Source organism: Phascolarctos cinereus, unplaced genomic scaffold, assembly GCF_003287225.1.
Source record: "Phascolarctos cinereus isolate Bilbo 61053 unplaced genomic scaffold, phaCin_HiC Scaffold_9;HRSCAF=440, whole genome shotgun sequence".
In the NCBI taxonomy this organism is placed as follows: domain Eukaryota; kingdom Metazoa; phylum Chordata; class Mammalia; order Diprotodontia; family Phascolarctidae; genus Phascolarctos; species Phascolarctos cinereus.
The window spans coordinates 197534696-197554352 of record NW_027556402.1 but is presented as its reverse complement, the minus strand read 5'-3'; the positions used below and the strand labels follow the sequence as shown (position 1 = coordinate 197554352).

Sequence of the window (19657 nt, the reverse complement as noted above, 5' to 3'; positions counted from 1 at the left end):
GTGATGATAAAGGAAAAAAACACAGTTATTTAAGACCAAGGATCAGCTAACATCAACTCAGTTTAGAGACCTTGTGCTGCTAAGTGGTAGGGAAGACAAGTCCCACTAATGGTAGCAAGGGAATGACAATTGTGGTAAGTTGTCCCCATGTTTTGACTCTTGGTATCTTTTAAAAAATATTTTGGCTCCCATAAAAGATTTGCTTGAACTTAAGTGCAAGAAGTAGACTTCCAGGAGATAGCATAGCCACCAGCAAATATCAAAAGGGGATTTTTCTGAGTATGCAAGTTACACATGGAACAAGGCAAAACTTGTTGGCTAGTGACCCTTGAATTTAGGTAGATGGAGCTGTGTTCTGAGTTACATAGTTCCCTGTCAGCTACCTGAGTAACTTCTGATCCTTGGACATTGTCTCTTTTAAGGTACAGTCACTTTATTTGGAGAAAAAAAGACATGAACCCAGTAATTGAGACCTAAACCAGAGGACCATCTGGGCTTGGACTGTTGCTCTGGCAAAGAAGTCCATGCCCACCTCAGTTAGGTCCTGTTTGATTTCATAAATTGGGTAACTGCTTGGAGCTGTATTTTCTCACACAATTTGGAAACACCATACATAACCCAATAGACCTCAGGGACTCCCTGGATAATGAAGTATATCAGCCACAATGAACTGAAAGAATGAAGGTTTTCTGCTATGTTTTGAACCTAATATAGGGAGGGCACCAGAATAATTGTAGACTCTGTACCAGGAGACCTCCTCACTACTACTTTACTAAAGCTTCTGGTGCATGGATGGGATGTAATCAACCCCTAAAATTGGCCCTAAACTATTACTCATTATGATAGCAATGTCTTTGCCTCCTTTTACTTTCAACCTAGGTAGAACCTATGAGAAGACAAAAAAATACTCGTTCTGTAGACAAATTCAAGTCTGCAGAAAATGGGATTTGACTTCTTCAGACAGAAAGTGACTCAAAATGACCTTCATTTCACTGCTAAGACCCCAAAAGGACAAATTTCAGATAAGAGAAATGCAAAAAATTAAAAGCTAGTACCCCATACCCCTATCTTCTCTCTGTGGAAGGACAAAGGCAAGAAGTAAAAATTATAACATGATAGAAACCCTAGAAAAGTTAGCCAACTATTAAACCTTTGTGTGTGAACAGATAACATCAAAAGTATCTGTTTCTATCTATACATGAGATTTATCCATTATTAATAAAATAATAAATTAGTTAATAAAATCAGTTGGAAATAAACTTTTTATAAGAAACTGCCCAAACACTATAGTTGCTATTCAGATCCAATTAAAAAAGATAATTTTATTGTTATTTGCTTTACTCTTATGTTCTTTTCTCTTATTCTGGCCAATAAGGAAAAAAGAGAGAGAGATTTAAGAAATAAAGAAAAAAAATTAACTCTTCTTTGCTTCTGAGAATTCTCATACAGATAAATTCATGATTCAGGATAAGAACTTTTTCCACAAGCTGAGAATCAAGGGCTAAGATGCTTGTGAATCCATAGTGGGAGTGCTGATGACCAGTGCAGATATGGCAACAACCACAGCAGCACAGCAGTACCAGGCATCATTGCTCAAATCAGCATGGCAGCACTCAGACTAGGATAACCCAGGTGCCTGAGACTCCAAGGTCTCTGGTATTCTGTAGCCAAAGAAGGCCCTTAACAACCAGTACTCCGAACCTGAAAGCTCTAGAAGGGGTCTAACCCTAGGCAGTTGAGGCCAGCAAAGGAACTGAGGGGACCCAGAACTAAACTGAAAAGGGCCTGGAGTGGGGCCTGGCCTTGGCAGAAAGTCCTAACTTAGAATCTAAAGCTGGAGAGCTGAATAAAACAAAGAAAACCAACCAGTATAAAGTTATTGTAAATAGAGATCCCCTAAAAAGAAAAAGTATTTTTGTAACAAGTGCAAATAATGACTTCAAGGAAAAAAATGTTTTCTAGAAGGACCACATGAATACCTAGAAGATATGAATAAAAGATAAAAAATGGAATAAAAGCTCCAAAGGAAACAATTGGAAGAATCCATAGAGAAAATAGCAAATCTTACCCAAGAAATGGAATTTCTGAAAACTAGATTAGAGCAAACAAGTCAATTACAACGAATCAGTGAAAATATGAGAACAAAAAGAAAATGTGACAGATCAAGACATCTGATCTAGAAAAAAGGTTGAGAGATCATTTAAGAATCATTGGACTTCCTGAAAATTATGATTAAAAAATATTCAAGTACTGTATTTCGAGAAATCATAAATGAAAACTGTCTAGATCTATTAGAGCCAGAGGGCAAATTGAAGATGGAATCCATTGATAATTTCCTAAGAGAAACTCTAAAAGGGAAAGTTTCAGGAATGTCATAGCAAAAATATGGAGCTCCCACATCTAAGAAAAAAACAATACTGCAAGCATCCATTAAAAAGCAGTTCATGTATGAAGAAACTGCAGTCAGAATCGTGGAATACCTGGCTTCTATAAAAATTAATACAGTATTCCCAAAGGCAAAATATTTCATTTATCTGTCTGTCTGTATCTATTCATCCATCCATCCATCAGCTTCATTCATCAGCTTACAACCAAAAATAATTGATAAAACAGTATAATCCTACAACAGGGAAAATGAACCTTTAAATGGAGTCATGATGAGTTGGACACAACTCAGACAACTGAACAACAATAAAAGAACTTTGAAGCATTCATGAAAAGACCAGAACCAAGTAGGAATTTTGAAATATAAACACAAGAGTCAAGAGAAACTTTGAAAGGTAAATTTATTTGAGTAATTGGAAGAAGGGGCTGTATAATGATGCAGTGCCAACATTCTAATAGGAGAAGAAACAAATGCCCCTTCAAAACCTCAAAGGGTTAGGAAAAACAGCGTCCTTGGGAGGGGGTTGGTTCTGCTGTTCTGAGGGTCTGAAGAGGTGAAAGAGGAGCAAAAAATATGCTAATGTAGGAGAAATATAAGAATGTGGAACTGGCTCTTGTAATTGTTGAGGTGCATGAGAAGAAGAGTATACAAACATGGAGGAAGGATAGGGGAGCAGCAAACGTTTGACTGCACTCTTACCTGAAATGGGCAAAAGAGAGTTGAGTACACCCTGTTATACACACACACACACACACACACACACACACACACACAGAGAGTTTGGTGTATAAATATATCAACTTACTAGAGAAACAAATGGGGTGAGTATGTAAGAGGGAGGATAATACAGGAAAAGGAATAGTCACAAACAGAACAGACTTCCTTTTCTTGAAGGGAAAGGAAGTGGGGGGAAAAAAAGAGGGGGGGAACAAGCAAAGAACTAGAATTAAGGAATTTGCTATCAGTTGGAGAATGGACGAACAAATTGGGGTGTGTAATGGCCATTGTTAATATGACTGCACTGTAAGAGATGATTTCAGAGAATTCTGAGTAGTATGAACTGATACAGAATGAACCGAGCAGAACAAGATCAAAGAACTGAGCAATGCACTGAGCAATCATCTCCAGATGATCTAAGATAAAAGCATGTTACCTCTTGACAGAGAAGTGATGGACTTGAAGTGCAGAAAGAGACACATTTTTGGACATAACCACTATGTGGTTTTGTTTTTCTGGTCTGTATCTTACTTTTTTGGGGGGGGCAAGTTGGGGGGAAGTGAAGGGTTTGACAATAGTGGGTTTTTTTAAAGGCCACTGATGTGTTTTTTAAAATTACAGAAGAGGGAGGCAGAGCCAAGATCATGGAGTAGCAAGAAGACATACATCAAGCTCCTTCTTCCCCTAATCCCTCCAAACAGATCTAGAAAATGGACCAGACCAAACACCGATAGGGAAATCCAAGAAAAAAAAAAATCTTAGGAATTTATTTTTCCAGCCCAGATCAGCATAGGGAGACAAACAGATGTATGGATGCTAGGCATGGGGTCTGACCAGGAGTGTGCCACAAGGAGCATTCCACTGCATGGAGAGAGTGTACACTGGGGCACGACGGAGTCCTAGATCCAGCATAGAGGGTCCCAAACTTGTATAAGATGCAGGAACAGATGCCAGCTGACAGCTCTGTTGCTTACTGTACAGTTCTGGATCACAGATCCAAGGCAGACTGAAAGAGATGAAGTAAGAATGAAAAAAAGTCTTAAATATTTTTATAAATTGTTTTCAGAAATAAAAGGAAAAAGACATTCTGACAGATTTCTTCTGTGAGAAAAATGTGTTCCTGATTCACAAGTTAGTAAGGGTAACACAGAGGAAAAAATAGCCATTTACTATGGCTAGATGGAATGTGCTAGCAAATACAAGAATTTTTCAACATTAGGAAAACAACTAGCATAGTAAGTCATACTTTTAAAAACCTCAGAAAATGCCACATGGAAAATTTGCTTTTAACTAATGTGTGTTCTGTTCACCTAGTGCAAGTAAATTCATTGGTATGGGCTCATGAGCTATGGTTTTTGATGTCTGATAACCTATACAGATTGTACCTGGAACCTTGAATGTCCCCTAGGTAAACACAAAAGTAGAAATTCTAGAAACTGAAGAAAAGAATACAGAAATGGAAAACAAAAATATTTTTGAAATGGGGGGGAACAGAGTATAGAATAAAGAGAACTATCTCTGGAGTCAGGGGACCTGAGTTCAAATTTTATTCAATAAACATTAAGTGCAGGTACTGTGCTAAATTCAGCCTCTAATGTTTACTGTGTGGCCTTGGTTAAACTATTTAACCTCCCTGGCCTCAGTTTCTTCATCTGTAAAATGAAGGGGTTGGAATAGGGCAGAGAGAATAGGTATAGAAGAGTCTAATTCCCACAAAAATAATCCAGGAAAGAGAAAACAAAAGAGCTGCAAATGCATCGATGATTAAGAAATAGTAAATATCTTCATCTAGCCTAGGCTGGGAAAGGAGGACACCCAGAAGCCTACAGGCACTAAGAAAAGGGCCCAATCAGAGGAGTTAAGGCAAGGCAGGCACAGCCCTGGGAAGCCTTCCAGCTTCCATAGTCCAAGTGCTCTACCAGAAAACCATGAGGCAATGAAGCACACTCCAAAGTGTCACTGAGAGTGATCCAGGTAGGAGGCCCCAAGGCAATTCAACACCTCTGGGCCTGGATGGAAGGATGGAAGGCAGACATGGGCGGCCTCCAAACAGTATTCTGCCTGCCGAGGATTTAGGGAAGCTTGGGTCTTGTCAGCACTTAGTGTAGAACTGACACCAGCAGAACAAAGGGATCCCCAGGGGAACTCCAGAAAATAACAGATTAGGACACAAATGGGCCCACCATTCTATGCAAATGAGCAGGAGAAGTCTGAGCCTTGTCCTGTCTGTTTCAGGAACTAAAGCTAGAAATATAAACAGAAGACACCAATGATAAAGAAATTTTATGGATCCAGGAGCATTCTAGCATTCCTAGAGGAAGAGAGTAACTCCACAACTACGACATGATGTCATGACATAATTATATGATTTCTGTTGTTTTTTATTATACGTATGGCATATATGCTTCTAATACTGAACCAACTCTGCATTCCTAGTATAGATTTAGGTTGTGTTTCATAATCTTGTTATGATATTGCTGCATCTTCTTTGCTAATATTCTATTCAATATTATCAATATTCATTAGAAATATTAGTCTATAGTTTTCTTTCTCAGATATATTTTTCCTTAGTTTAGGTATCAGGAGGTTATTTTCCTCATAAAAGGAGTTTGGTAGGATTCCTTCTTTCCTTGGCCCTTTTGCAATTTACGTTAACAATGAAATTAATTGTTCTTTGAATGTTTAATAGACTTCATTTGTAAATCCATCTGATCCAGTGTTATTTTCTTTTAGGATTCCTTTATGGATTGTTCAGTTTAATTTTCCAAGGTTTGGGTTTATTTAAATTTTTTTATTTCTTACTCTATTAACATAGTATTTTATAATTTATTTAAAAATTCAGGGGGCAGCTAGGTGGTGCAGTGGATACAGCACCGGCCCTGATGTCAGGAGAACCTGAGTTCAAATCCAGACTCAGACCAAACACTGTATACTTACTAGCTGTGTGACCCTGGGCAAGTCACTTAACCCCAATTGCCTAAAAAAAAAAATCCATCCATTTTGTTTATCATTTTTGTCATTATATAACTGGACAAAATAGCTTCTAATAACTTCATTTGTTTCACCTCCATTTTTGTGAATTCTTTTTCATTTTTTATTTTGGCCATTTAGTTTTTCTATGTTAAAAAAAATCATATTAGCCCAAGCTATATCTTTTTTTATTACTTCCCTCCCCATTCCCTACAATTCCTCGTTTTTTACATATATATACACATATTTATATTATATTAATTTGATGGATTTTTTGTTTTTGCTTCTGTTTTTTGATTTTCAGAATTTCTAATTTTGTGTTTGGTTGCTTCTTTTGTTGGTACTTTTCTAGTTTTTCTTGTTGCATGCCCAGTGCATTGATCTATTCTCTTTCTGTTTTGTTGGTAAAAGCATTTAGAGATGCAAAATTTCTACCCATTACATCCCTGTACTTTTTTATATGTTGTCTTATTGTTGTTATTTTCTTTGGTAAGATTATTTTTTCTATAATGTGTTCTTTGACCTACCAGTTCTTTAGTATTGTATGATTTAGTTTACATTTCAGTTTGAATCTTTTGCGGGTGTGTGTGTGTGTGTGTGTGTGTGTGTGTGTGTGTGTGTGTGTGTGTGTGTGTGTGTGTGTGTGTGTGTGTGTGTTCAGGTCTGTAAAGGTATGTTTAACATTGCTGCTTTTCTGTTCCTGAGGTTATCTCGTAGGAAAAGTACAATTTTTTAAAGGTGCCATGCATAGCAAAGAAATGTGCATAAACCATCATACTCAGTAATTGCCAGGGACCTATCCTAAGCTAATTAACCTGAATAAAGCCCTTTTCAGGTTTTTAACTTCTTTTTTATCTCTTTGTTAGATTAGTGTAGGTCTAAAAAGAGAATATTGAAGTCACCAACTACTACTGTTTGGCTGTTTACTTCTCTCCATAAATTAATTAATTTGTCATTTTAAGTATTCAGATATATTACACCATTCAATGCACATGTATTAAACTTTAATATTATTTTTTTATCTGTGGTGCCTTTAAGCAAATGTAGTCCTTGTTAATTTCTTTTAACCATGCATATTTTTACTATTGCTTTGCTTGAGATCATTATTACTGCCCGTGATTTTTCCTTTTTTCAACTACCAAAAAATAATTTTCTATTTTTCCCACTTCCTCTCTCTCCATTGGGATGGGGGTGGAGGGCAAGATAAAACCCTTGTAATAAATATATGTAGTCAAACAAAACAAATTTCTACGTTAGCCATATGCAAAAAATATGTTTCATTTCAGTCCATCATCTCTTTATCAGGAGCTGAATGGCATGTTTCATTATTTGTCTTCTGGAATCATGGTTGCTCATTACATCAATCAGAGTTCTTAAATTTTTCAAATTTTTTTTTTAGTTTTGTTATTGTACAAGTTATTCTTCTGGTTCTGCTCACTTTGCTCTGCATTAATTTATACTAACTAGCCTTCCCCAGGTTTTTCTGAAACCATCCATTTCATCATTCTCATGGCACAATAATATTCTCATATATATATATATATATACACACACACACACATATATACATATATGCACACACATATATATATACATATATATGTACATATATATATACACACATAACATATTTGTTGGGCTGTTCCTTAATTGATAGGTATCTCTTCAGTTCCCAGTTCTTTGTCACTACAGAAAGAGGTACTATAAATATTTTTGTACAAATGGGTTCTTTTCCTCTTTACTTAATCTCCTTGGAGCATAGATAATGTTTGTTTAGGAAGAAAAAGGTACCTAGTACAGCATGTGGCACATAATAGGTACTACATAAATGCTTATTCCCTTTCCTGCCCATTACAAAATTGCTCTTTTTGTGTCTTCTGCACTATTTTTTTCTTCTCTGCATCTTAAGATGTTATATTGATGCTCTTATTTCTTGTCCATTATCACTCACTAACCCATTTCCCCCCGCCACAAAAGTCCTATCTTGTAATATGCATAATTAAGTACAACACATTAATTATTTTGGTCAGAGTACTGAAGTCTTTCAAAGATGTTTCCCCTCACGTTATTAATGTGGCCATCATATAAATGGCTCTCCTGGTTCTGCTCATTTCAGTCTGTTTCAGTTCATACAAGTCTTCATAAATTTCTTTCTCTAAATTCTCTAAATCATCAGATTCATTATTTTTAAGGTGCAGTAAAGTTGAAGTACAGTCATATGCTACAATTTGTTCAGTAATTCCTCAGGTGATAGGAATCTATTTTGTTTACATTTCTTCACCATACTACAAAGTGTTGCTGTTTAACACCATGGCAGAAATTAGACACATTTAGTACTTTTATTTTTTCTTTTTACCCTATATCTCTTTTTATTTCAAGAATAGTGGTCTCCAAGAATAATCTTAATCTCATGGATAGAGAAATTTTTATTTTTTTATCTTTTGTTTTTGAAAAATTTTTAAAGCATCAAGAGATGGATGAACCTCCCCCAAAAGCTCATATTGAACTCCTGTTTCCTCCATACAAAATGACTGGAGTAAATTTGCTGTTGCTGATATTAGCTATGGATGGGAGGTTCCTAGGAGCAGGTTACTTGCCTTCTTGGATTTGGATCAGCTTTTTCACCATTTCCTCAGTGATATGGTGAGGAATATAATTTAAGCATGACCCACCACCAGAAGACCTTTTCAGAATATTTGCAGGGAGAATTTGGGAATGGGAGTGCAATGTATGGACCTGGTTGCATACAGCATCTCATAAGTTGGCCACTAATGTCAAAGCTAATACGGTTTTATCTTTATGGCTTAATGACTGCCTATTAGCCCCAGAGAGAATGGAATAACTGCTAACATAGACAATCCTTTAGTTTTACAAGCAGTGGCTGGTCAACAAACCAGAACAAGTTTTGGCCACAGAAGTCTATGGCTTCAGCCTTACTTAACCTTTTTTTTTTTGAGGGCTGTATTGAGGGATGTATCCCTTTAAGTGGGGCACAAGAAAATTTAGCTAGGATGAACAGTGTCTCCCCTTGTCAGTGCCACTGTATGAAAACTTGCCTCATGTCTTGTGCTGCGCAGCTGTTATCTGAGCAATGGCATCATCCAATAGCAGGATACCATTTTAACATGACTAGAAAAGTGCTAAGAATGCCAGAGACTGCTAAGGGTTTGGTTAACCCAGCAGTTCCTAGAGTAAAGAAGGCATTTCATCTGGACCTTGTAATTTCAGACCACAAGAACATGAAAGCAGATTTCCTCTGAAATTGACCATTTTGCCACTTCTTACAATACTCTATTGCATTCATGTACCGTTGTTTAGTCATTCCCTAATAGGAGGATATCCCTTAAGTTTCCAGTTTTGGGCTACTACAAAAAGAGCTGTTATAATTTTTTTGTACATAACCCTTTCCTTTTTTCTTTGATCTCTTCAGGGTCTAGGCCTACTAATAGTAGTGCTAGGTCAGGATTTTAAAAAAAAAATTTTTCTTAAGGCACAGTTCCAAATTGTTTTCCTCTTGTCAACTTAGCCACCCTGATGGGTATGAGGTACATTTCTCTAATAGTGATTTTAGAGTTTTAGGCTTATCAAACACCACCCAGCTACTAGGTTTATTTGCTTCTATGCATTGCATACCTAATCTCTTCTAATTATTGACCTCTCTATTTTTTAACCAGCACCAAATAGGGCAACAATTACTACTTTGTAGTATGGTTTTCCTTCCCAATTCTTTTTCATAATTATTCTTGAGGTTTTTTTCACCTTTTGTTCCTTTATATGAAGTTATCATTTTTTCTAACTTTGTAAAATATTCCTTTGGTGGTAAGATTGGTATGACATTGAATAAGTAGATTAATTTAGGAAGAGACATCATTTTATTATATTACTAGGCTCAATCTTACACTGAGCTATCAATGTTTCTCCAATTATTTAGAGTCTTTCATAGTGGATTCATATCGTTCTTGGGTATATTTTGATAGAATACTCCCAAATGTTTTTATAGTTATTTTAAATGGAATTTCTCTTTCTAGCTCTTCCTACTAGGTTTTGGTGGTAGCATAACAGGAATACTAATGATTTATGTGAATTTATTTTATATCCTGAAACTTTGCTGAATTTATTGTTTCAATTAATGTTTTGGTTGACTAGGGTTTTTTAAGTAAATCCTCATATCATTAACAAAAAGAGTTTTTTTTCCTTTGCTTCTGTTTACTTTATTTCTTTCTTCTCTTACTGATACAGTTAGCATCTGTTAAATAATAGTGATAATAGGCATTCTTGCATTACCCCTAATCTTACTGGAAAAACGTCTATCTTATTTCCATTATATGTAATGTTTGCTCTTCTGTTTAGATAGATATTGCTTATCATATTAAACAAAGGTCCATTTATTCCTGTGCTCTCCAGAATTTTTAATAGAAACAGAAAATGGATTTTGTCAAAAGCCTTTTTAGCATCTGTTACCATGACAAAATTTTTCTTATTTATATTAACATGATTTGTTATATTTAATCTTTTCCTTATATTGAATCAACACTGCATTCTTGGTATAAACCCAATTGGGTCATAGTGTATTATCTTTCTAATATATTGTTGAAGTATACTAGCTAATATTTTCTTTAAAATTTTTGCGACAGTGTTCATTCATGATATTAGTTTGTATTTTTTTCTTTCTCTGCTTTGTTTGTCCCTGGTTTAGGTATTAAGACCATATTTGCCTCAGACAAAGAGAGTAGAAAAGTGCTGTGTTACCATAAACAATATTGTCCTGTTGGAATTGTTTTTCAAAATGTTGATAGAATTTACTTATAAATCCATCTGGTCCTGGAGTTTTTTTTCTTTAGAAGTTCATTTATGGCTTGTTCAAACGTCTTTCTCTGATATTGGGCTATTTAAATAGCCTACTCTTCTTTTATTAATCTAATCTCTTAATGGTATTTATCCATTTCTCTTAAGCCATCAGTTTTATTAGCATATAATTGGTGAACAAAATTAATGATAATTTCCCTTTTTTCCTCTTCAATTGTAAGTGCTCCTTTTTTATTTTTAATGTGAGCAATTTAGTTTTTTCTCTTTTTAAAAATCAAAGTAGATGTTCATCTGTTTGTTTGTTGGGGGTTTTTTTTGGCTAGGCAATGGGGTTAAGTGACTTGCCCAGGGTCACACAGCTAGTAAGTGTTACGTATCTGAGGCTGGATTTGAACTCAGGTCCTCCTGAATCCAGGGCCGGTGCTCTATCCACTGTGCCACCTAGCTGCCCCTTGTTTATCTATTTTATTGGTGTAAAGAGTGTGTGTTGCCTATGTAATTTATGAGTCCATATCAGTATGTTCAGATATCTTTAATCTCTGCCAACTCTTCTCCAAGGAAGACTGATTTTTGCCAGGAGAGTAGGAGATTGTGCCATGAGGCTAGTCATTCTGCTTTCCTGAGGAGAGTATAAGATTAGAATTATATCCATCCTCCCTCCCCCTCCCTCTAGATGAAATAATTGGTAAGTTCCAGTTGCACTCCTGATCACTATCCCTTCATGAGGAAGGAGTATTCCAAGCTGATTATTCAAAGGCTTGACTCCCTTCCTACCAAATCCCAGTTATACAGAGACACAGTGAATAGCAAATAAAATCATTTATCTAAGCTGATAGAAAACAGAAATCAGAGAATTTATGTAGATGAGAATATGCCAGATAGTATAAAGAATGAATGAGTGAGATATCAAAGAGAGAAAGGGTGTGTGTGTTGGGCGGGGGAGGGATGGACAGAGAGGAGAATGTGTGTGTGTGTGTGTGTGTGTGTGTGTGTGTGTGAGAGAGAGAGAGAGAGAGAGAGAGAGAGAGAGAGAGAGAGAGAGAGAGAGAGAGAGAGAGAGAGAGAGAGAGAGAGAGAGAGAGAGAGAGAGAGAGAGAGAGAGAGAATTTCTTACCTAAGGAGAAATCCCCTGAAGTCTGTAATGTGGTAAGTTGGGGATGAGGACATGATTGAGGTGCCAGCTCCTTTATATGCCAGCTTCTTCCCAGTCTTTTCTTCCCCCTAGAACCCCTCCCCCCAATGAGGATGTAGAACTGAGTATGTCCTCACTTGAAGCTGGAGGCTGGAAGAACAAGGATATCTCTTCTCCCAAGTTCTAACCAACTCTGCTCCTCAGGCAGACGTAGAACACTGTCCACCAATAAAGAGAGTCATGCAAATGGGCTTGATCCTTGAGTCACAGAAGTTTATTTTAGAAACTAGCTCCTTCAGAGTTTCTACTTTGTTGCTTAAATGGAGTTTTCATTATTGTTGATATTGTTGTAGTTGCAACCCAGTTACTTTATTTATTCTTTCTCTTTTTCATTGATGAAAATGTCTAGAGACATACAGTTTCCCCTAAGAATTACTTTAGCTGCATCCTGTAGATTTTAGTAGGGTGTCTAAATTACTAACATTTTATCTGATATAACTTTCTACTGTTCCTATGATTTGTTCTTTGATATACCAATTTTTAAGAATTATGTTATTCTCCAACTAATTTTAATTTTTTCTTCAAGGACCCTTCACACTGAATATAATTTTTATTGCATTGTGATCAGTAAATTATGTGTTTAGTATTTGTGTCTTTCTGCATTTTTGGTGAAGTCATTATGCTCCAGTACGTGATCAATTTTTGTAAAAGTGCTGTGTACAGCTAAACAGTATGTTTATTCTTTTTCTGTTCCCATTCAGTAGTTGACAGAGATGGATCATCTCTAATTTTTCTAAAGTTCTATTCATGTTCTTAACTTCAATCAGTCATTTAATTAAGACCTGTTCTGTGCCAGGCGCTGTGCTAAGTACTGGGGATACAAAAAGAGGAGCCCCTGTCTTCAAGAACTTACAGTCAAATGGAGGAGACAATATGCAAATAAATATACACAAAGCAAGCTATATGCTATATACAAGATAAATAGGAAATACTTAATAGAGGGAAGGTACTAGAATGAAGAGGGGTTAGGGAAGGTTTCCAGGAAAAGATGGGATTTTAGTTGGGACTTGAAACCAGGGAGTTTAGTAGTTGGAGCAGAGGAGGGAGAGATTCCACTATGAGAGACAGCCAGAGAAAATGCCCAGACCAAGAGATGGAGTGCCTTGTTTGTGGAACAGCCAGGAGCCCTGTGTCACTAGGTTGAAGAGTATGTTTTGGGGAGTAAAGTGTAGGAAGATGGGAAAGGCAGGAGGAAACTAGGTTATGAAGGGCTTTGAATGTCAAACAGAGCATTTTATATTTGATGTTGGAGGTGATAGGGAGCTACTGGGGTTTCTTGAATGGGGGTGGGGGTGGGGGTGACATGGTTGGACCTGCATGTTAGGAAAATCACTTTAGTGTCTGAATGGAGGATGAACTGGAGTGGGAAGAGACTTGTTGCAGGCAGACCCACCAGCAGGCTATTGGAATAATCCTGGCTTGAGGTGAGGAGGCTTGTACTAGAGTGGTGGAGGCGTCAGAAGATGAAGGGGCACATTGAAGAGATGTTACAGAAGTGAAATTGGCAGGCCTTGGCAACAACTTGGATGGGGGGGGGTGAGAGATAGTGAGGAATCCAGGATAACATCTAGGCTGCCAGCCTGAGTGACAGGGAGGATGCTGTTGCCCTAATAATAATAATGAAGGTGGGGGTGGGGAAGGTTTAGGGGGAAAATAATGAGGATTTTTTGGACATATTGAGAACTTTTCTTTTTTATCTTTTGGTTAACTTGTTTAGGTCTAAGATGGGTAGATTAAGGTACTTTGCTATCATAGTTTTGCTATCTATTTTACCCTCTAATTCAATGAATGTATTCTGAGTTCTTTTCTCCTTTAAACTGTCAACTTCCAAATATTGCATGATCCTTACAGTGAGTGGCTCCTAGAACTCTTTCTTTTTGGCTGCTTGTAGTATTTTCTTTTCTTTGCGCTAGAAGCTCTGGATTTAGCTTTTATAATTCTGGAAGTTTTCATTTGGGGGTTTCTTTTAGGAGTTAATTGTTGGATTCTTTTTTCACTTTGTCCCATGGTCCTAAGAGTTGTGGGCAGTTTTCATATGTAATTTCCCAAAATATGATAAATCCAGACTTTTGGTCATGATTTTTAGATAGTCCAATATTGGATTCTTTCTTCTTAACCAGTTTTCCAAGCAGTTGCTTTTTGACATGATATTTCTTACACTTTCCTGTGTTGTTTTGATTTCATTACTTCCTGTTCTACTGAGTCATTGTTTTCTATCTGGCCCATTCTAATATTCAGAGCATTTACTTTTTATGTGAGGTTTACCACCATCTTCTCTAAGATATTAATTCTTCTGTGCTATTCTTTCCTCTCTGGCTGTTCTATTTTGTATGCCTTATTTCATTTCTTCCAGGTACTCTTATAATCCTGTGGTCAAGAAGTTTTTTTCTCTTAGGTTCTACCTGGACTTGTGGGGTCACTGTCTTCCTCAGGGTTTACTATGGGTGTCTCTCAAACATGTCCTCACCGTATTCAGAGGTTTTGTTTTGTACTTTTGTTTTTGGAGGGGGAAGGCAATTGGGGTTAAGTGACTTGCCCAGAGTCACACAGCTAATGAGTGTCTGAGGCAGGATTTGAACTCCTGACTCCAGGGCCAGTGTTCTATCCATTGAGCCACCTACCTGCCCCCAGAGTTTTCTTTGGTTTGTTCGATGCATCAGCCTCAGCATCTAGTTTGGGGGTAGGGAGGCTACGCTTGAATAGCAGAGGCAAGGCTTGCCTCATCCTGAGTATGGTGACCAAGATTACACTCCTCCTTCAAGGGACTGGCAGGGGATGTGGAGGGCTACTCTGATGCTTGGCTCAGCCTGAGGGCTCTTTCTTGCCACAGTTCTCTGAGAGGGTGAGCTGAGTTTCTGAAATAAACCTCTGAGATGCCTCAGGCTGGCCTTTTTTTAGGGCCTTCCTCCTACCACTGAAGTTGGGCTGCTAGTGCCTGATACTCCCTGTGGCTCCTGTCACTAAGAGGAGGGGTCACAAAGAGTTGGACACGACTCAGTCAACACAACAATTAACAGGTTTGGGCTGCTAGTACAGTGGTAGGCCCCTGGTCCCTCATGCTCCCCACACGTAGCCAAGTTATCTGGGGATGCCACCGGCTGCTCTTTGCTTAAGGTCTTTGTCTTGCCACTGGGCTCAGGCCAGTGGTACTGAGCAGAACCCACCCAGAGCCCCATAGAGCTACCCTGACCTCAGTGGTCTGCTGGTAAATGTTTAATAACTGGACCCATCCCCCCCTTGGAAAAAAATGTACATATGACATACTTTTTAAGTTTAACCTGCATTATTAACATTTTTTCCATTATACAGTCTATACAATCAACAAAGCAATAAAGCTCAATTTATAGCATTTGCTGATTTGTGAGGTATAAAAACTCACACTGAAAATTTAACAACTGGCTCTTGCAAGGGGTATGAGCTACCTCCAGCACATTCCCACTTATGCCATACTTTTCATCATCCCAGCTTGTCTTTTTCAGAATCTCCAATGGATTCTGGAGATCTTCTCTGTATCCCTGAACTGAATGGAGGAGTGTATGGTAGTTACTCTTAATGTTAGATTAGTTCATTTCTAAGCCTTACTGGGATGTTGGTGAGGGATATAGGCACCTCTGTGTCTTCTCCACTATCTTCACACAGTACTCTTCAATACATTATTTAAAAATGCTTCAATGATAATCTCTTCTTTTTAAATAATTTATTTATTCCAAACATTCTTTTATTTTTTTAAGTTTTGAGTTCCAAATTCTCTCCCTCCCCTTTAGTCCCTCCCCTACCCATTGAGAAGGCAAGCAATAGGAGAGCAATGATATATGTGAAGTCATGCAAAACATTTCCATTAGCCATGTTGCAAAAAAAAAAAAAGCAAGGAAAATAAAGTGAAAACATTATACTTCAATTTGCACTCCAAGTTCATCAGTTCTCTCTCAGAAAATGGATAGCATTTTCCATCATGAGTCCTTTGGAATTATCTTGGATCACTGTATTGATCAGAGTAGCTAAGTCTGTCAGAGTTGATCACTGCTACAGTATTGCTATTACCCTGTCCAATGATCTCCTCGTTCTGCTCATTTCACTTTGCATCAATTCATACAGGTCTTCCCAGGTTTTTCTGAGACCATCCTCCTCATCATTTCTTATAGCACAATAGTACTTCATCACAATCATATACCACAACTTGTTTAATCATTCCCCAATTGACAGGCATCCCCTCGATTTCCAGTTCTTTGCCACTACAAAAAGAGTTAGTATGAAGATTTTTGTACATTTAAGTCCTTTTACTTTTTCTTTGGTCTCTTTGGATACAGACCTAGTAGTTGTATTGCTGAGTCAATGGGCATGCACAATTTTATAGCCTTTCGGGCACAGTTCCAAATTGTTCTCTAGAATAGTTGGACTAGTTCACAGCTCCACCAATAGTGATTAATGTCCCTATTTTTCCACATCCCCTCCAGCATTTGTCATTTTCCTTTTCTGCCATATTAGCCAATCTGAGAAGTGTGAGGTGGTACCTCAGAGTTGTTTTAATTTGTATTTCTCTAATCAAGTGATTTAGAGTATTTTTTCGTATTACTGATTTCTTCTTAAAATTGCCTGTTCATATCCTTTGACCATTTATCAGTTGGAGAATGGCTTTTATTTTGATAAATTTGACTATAAATGGAACCTTTTTTAGAGAAACCTGGTTTTCTGGTTTTCTTTCAATTTTGGCTGCTTTGGCTTTGTGCAAAAACTTTGATTTTATGTAATCAAAATTATCCATTTTACTTCCTGTGCTCCTTTCTATCCCTTGTTTGTTAATAAATTTTTCCCTTATCCATAGATCTTGCAGGTATATTTTTCCATGCTCCCCCAATTTGTTTATATCGCCATTTATCTCTAAATCACATACCTATTTTGATCTTACCTTGGTATTCAGTGTGAGATGTTCGTCTGTGCCTACTTTTCTCAATCTGCTTTCCAGTTTCCCCAGAAATTTTTATCAAGTAATGAATTATTGCCTTTGGGTTTATCACACACTAGATTACTGTGGTCATTTACTACTGTGTATTATATACCTAATCTATTCCCACTGATGCACCACTATTTCTTAGCCCGTAGCAGACTGTTTTGATGATTACTGCTTTGTAATATAATTTGAACTCTGGTTCTGCTAGACAGCCTTCCTTCACATTTTTTTTCTCATTGGCTCCTCTGATATTTTTGACCTTTCATATGTTGATGAATTTTGTTACGATTTTTTCCCCTAGATCTATAAAATACTTCGTTTTTAGTTTGATTAGTATGGCACTAAATAAGTAAATTTATTTAGGTAGAATTGCCAATTTTTATTATATTGGGTTGGCCTACCCATGAACAATATTTCTCCAGTTGTTTAGATGTCTTTATTTATATTTGTGTGAAAAGTGTTTGGTAATAGTGTTCATATAGTTCCTGGCTTTGTCTTGGCAGCAAGATTCTCATGTATTTTATATTCTCTGCAGTTAATTTAAATGAAATTTCTCTACTTCTTCCTGTGGATTTTTTTTTTGGTAATATATAGAAATGCTGATGATTTATGTGGGTTTATTTTATATCTTGCAACTTTGCTAAAGTTGTTAATTATTTCAACTAGTTTTTTAAGTTGGTTCTGTAGGGTTCCATAAGTATACCATCATATTGCCTGCAAAGAGTGATCATTTTGTTTCCTTGTTGCCTATTCTTATTTCTTCAATATCTTCTTATCTCATTGCTATAGTTTTCTATAACATTTCTAGTTTAATATTGCATAATAGTGGTGATAATGGACATCCATCCTTCACTCGATCTTATTTGGAAGGTTTCTACTTTATTCCCATTATGGTTAATGCATACTCTTGGTTTTTAGAAAGATACTATTTACTATTTCAAGAAAAACTCCATTTATTCTTATGTTTTCTAGTTTGTTTAATAGGAAAAGAGTATTATATTTTGTCAAAGGCTTTTTCTGCATTTATGGAGATAGTCATATTTTCTGTTGTTTTTGTTACTGATATGATCAATTATGCTGATAGTTTTCCTAATACTGAACCAGCCCTGCATTCCTGATATAAATCCCATCTTGTCATGGCATATGATTTTTGTGATATATTGCTGTAATCTCCTTCCTAATATTCTACTTGAAATATCCATTAGGGAAATTGGCCTATTGTTTTCTTTGGTTTTGCTCTCCTTGATTTAGATATTAAAAGCATATTTGTGTCATAGAAGGAATTTAGTAGGGCTCCTTCCTTACTTATTTTTTCTAATAGTTGATATAGCATTGGAATTAATTGTTCTTTAAATGTTGTTGGTAGAATTAACTTGTAAATCCTTTCATCTTTGCCAGTTTTGAGACTGGAAACTTGGTTTTCTTTTTTTTTTTTTAAATCAAATTAATCCAATGGTTTATCAATTTTATTGTCGATTTTTTATTAGTTGAATTTTTTTTAACTCTCAATTTTATTATACTCCCTTTTGATTTTTAGGATTTCTATTTTGTTGTTTAATTGAGGATTTCCAATTTGTTATTTTTCTCAAAGTGTTTTTAGTTTTATGGCCCACTTCATTGTTTTCCTGTATTTCTTTTTTTAATGCTATAAGCATTTAGAGATTTTACATTTCCCGTAAGTACTACTTTGGTTGCATCCCACAAATTTTGGTATGTTTTGTCATTGTCATCATTTTCTTTAGTGAAATTATTGTTTCTATGATTTGATCTTTGACCTACTCATTCTTTAGGATTAGAGTATTTGGTTTCCAGTTAATTTTTTAATCTGTGCTTCCATGACCCTTTATTGTTATTTTTATTGCATTACTGTCTGAAAAGGGTGAATTCCATATTTTCTGCATTTGTTTGTGAGGCATTTGTGCTCCAGTACATGGTCAGTTTTTGTGAAGGTGCCATATTAGAGCTGAGACAAAGTTATATTCCTTTCTATTACCATTCAGTTTTCTTCAGAGGTCTATCATATCTAATTTTTTTAAAAGTCTGTTCATCTCCTTAATTTCTTAATCATTTTATGACTAATCTAATTCTGAGAGGTGAAAGTTGAGGTCCCCCACTGGTATAGTTTTACTATTTTCTTCTGTAACTCATTTAACTTTTCTTTAAAGAATTTGGATGCTATGCCACTTGGTACATCTTACTTCATCACCTACAGTACTTTTTAGCAAGATGTAGTTTTCCTGTTAATCTCTTTTAATTACTTATAATTTTGCTATTGTTTTGTCTGAGATGATGATTGCTACCCCTGCCTTTTTTTTTTTTTTAATCTCAGTTGAAGCATAATAGATTCTGCTCCAGCCCCCTATTTTAACTCGGTGTGTGTGTGTATCCTATTTCAAGTGTGTTTCTTGTAAAAGACATATTGTTGGATTCTGGTTTCTAATCTACTCTGTTATCTACTTTCATTTTATAGGTGAGTGCATCCTATTCACATTCACAGTTAAGATTACTATTTATTTCCCTCCATCCTATTTTCTTCTGTTTATTCTTTTCTCTCTTTATTCTGTCCCACTTCAAAAGTCTATTTTGCATCTCTCTACTGCCTCCCTTAATTTCCCTTCCCTTTTATCATCCCATTCTC

At 36.4% G+C, this 19657-nt stretch overlaps 1 long non-coding RNA gene across 1 annotated transcript in view; it reads right to left on the bottom strand.

Moving 5' to 3' along the window:
- Positions 1 to 2769: 2769 nt before the first annotated feature.
- The window catches only part of LOC144455369 (uncharacterized), a 29246-nt gene continuing 12358 nt past the window's right edge, over positions 2770 to 19657 (bottom strand). The window contains exon 2 of the long non-coding RNA XR_013484088.1: positions 2770 to 4109. This is a non-coding gene — a long non-coding RNA (uncharacterized LOC144455369). The remainder of the gene's footprint in view (positions 4110 to 19657) is intronic.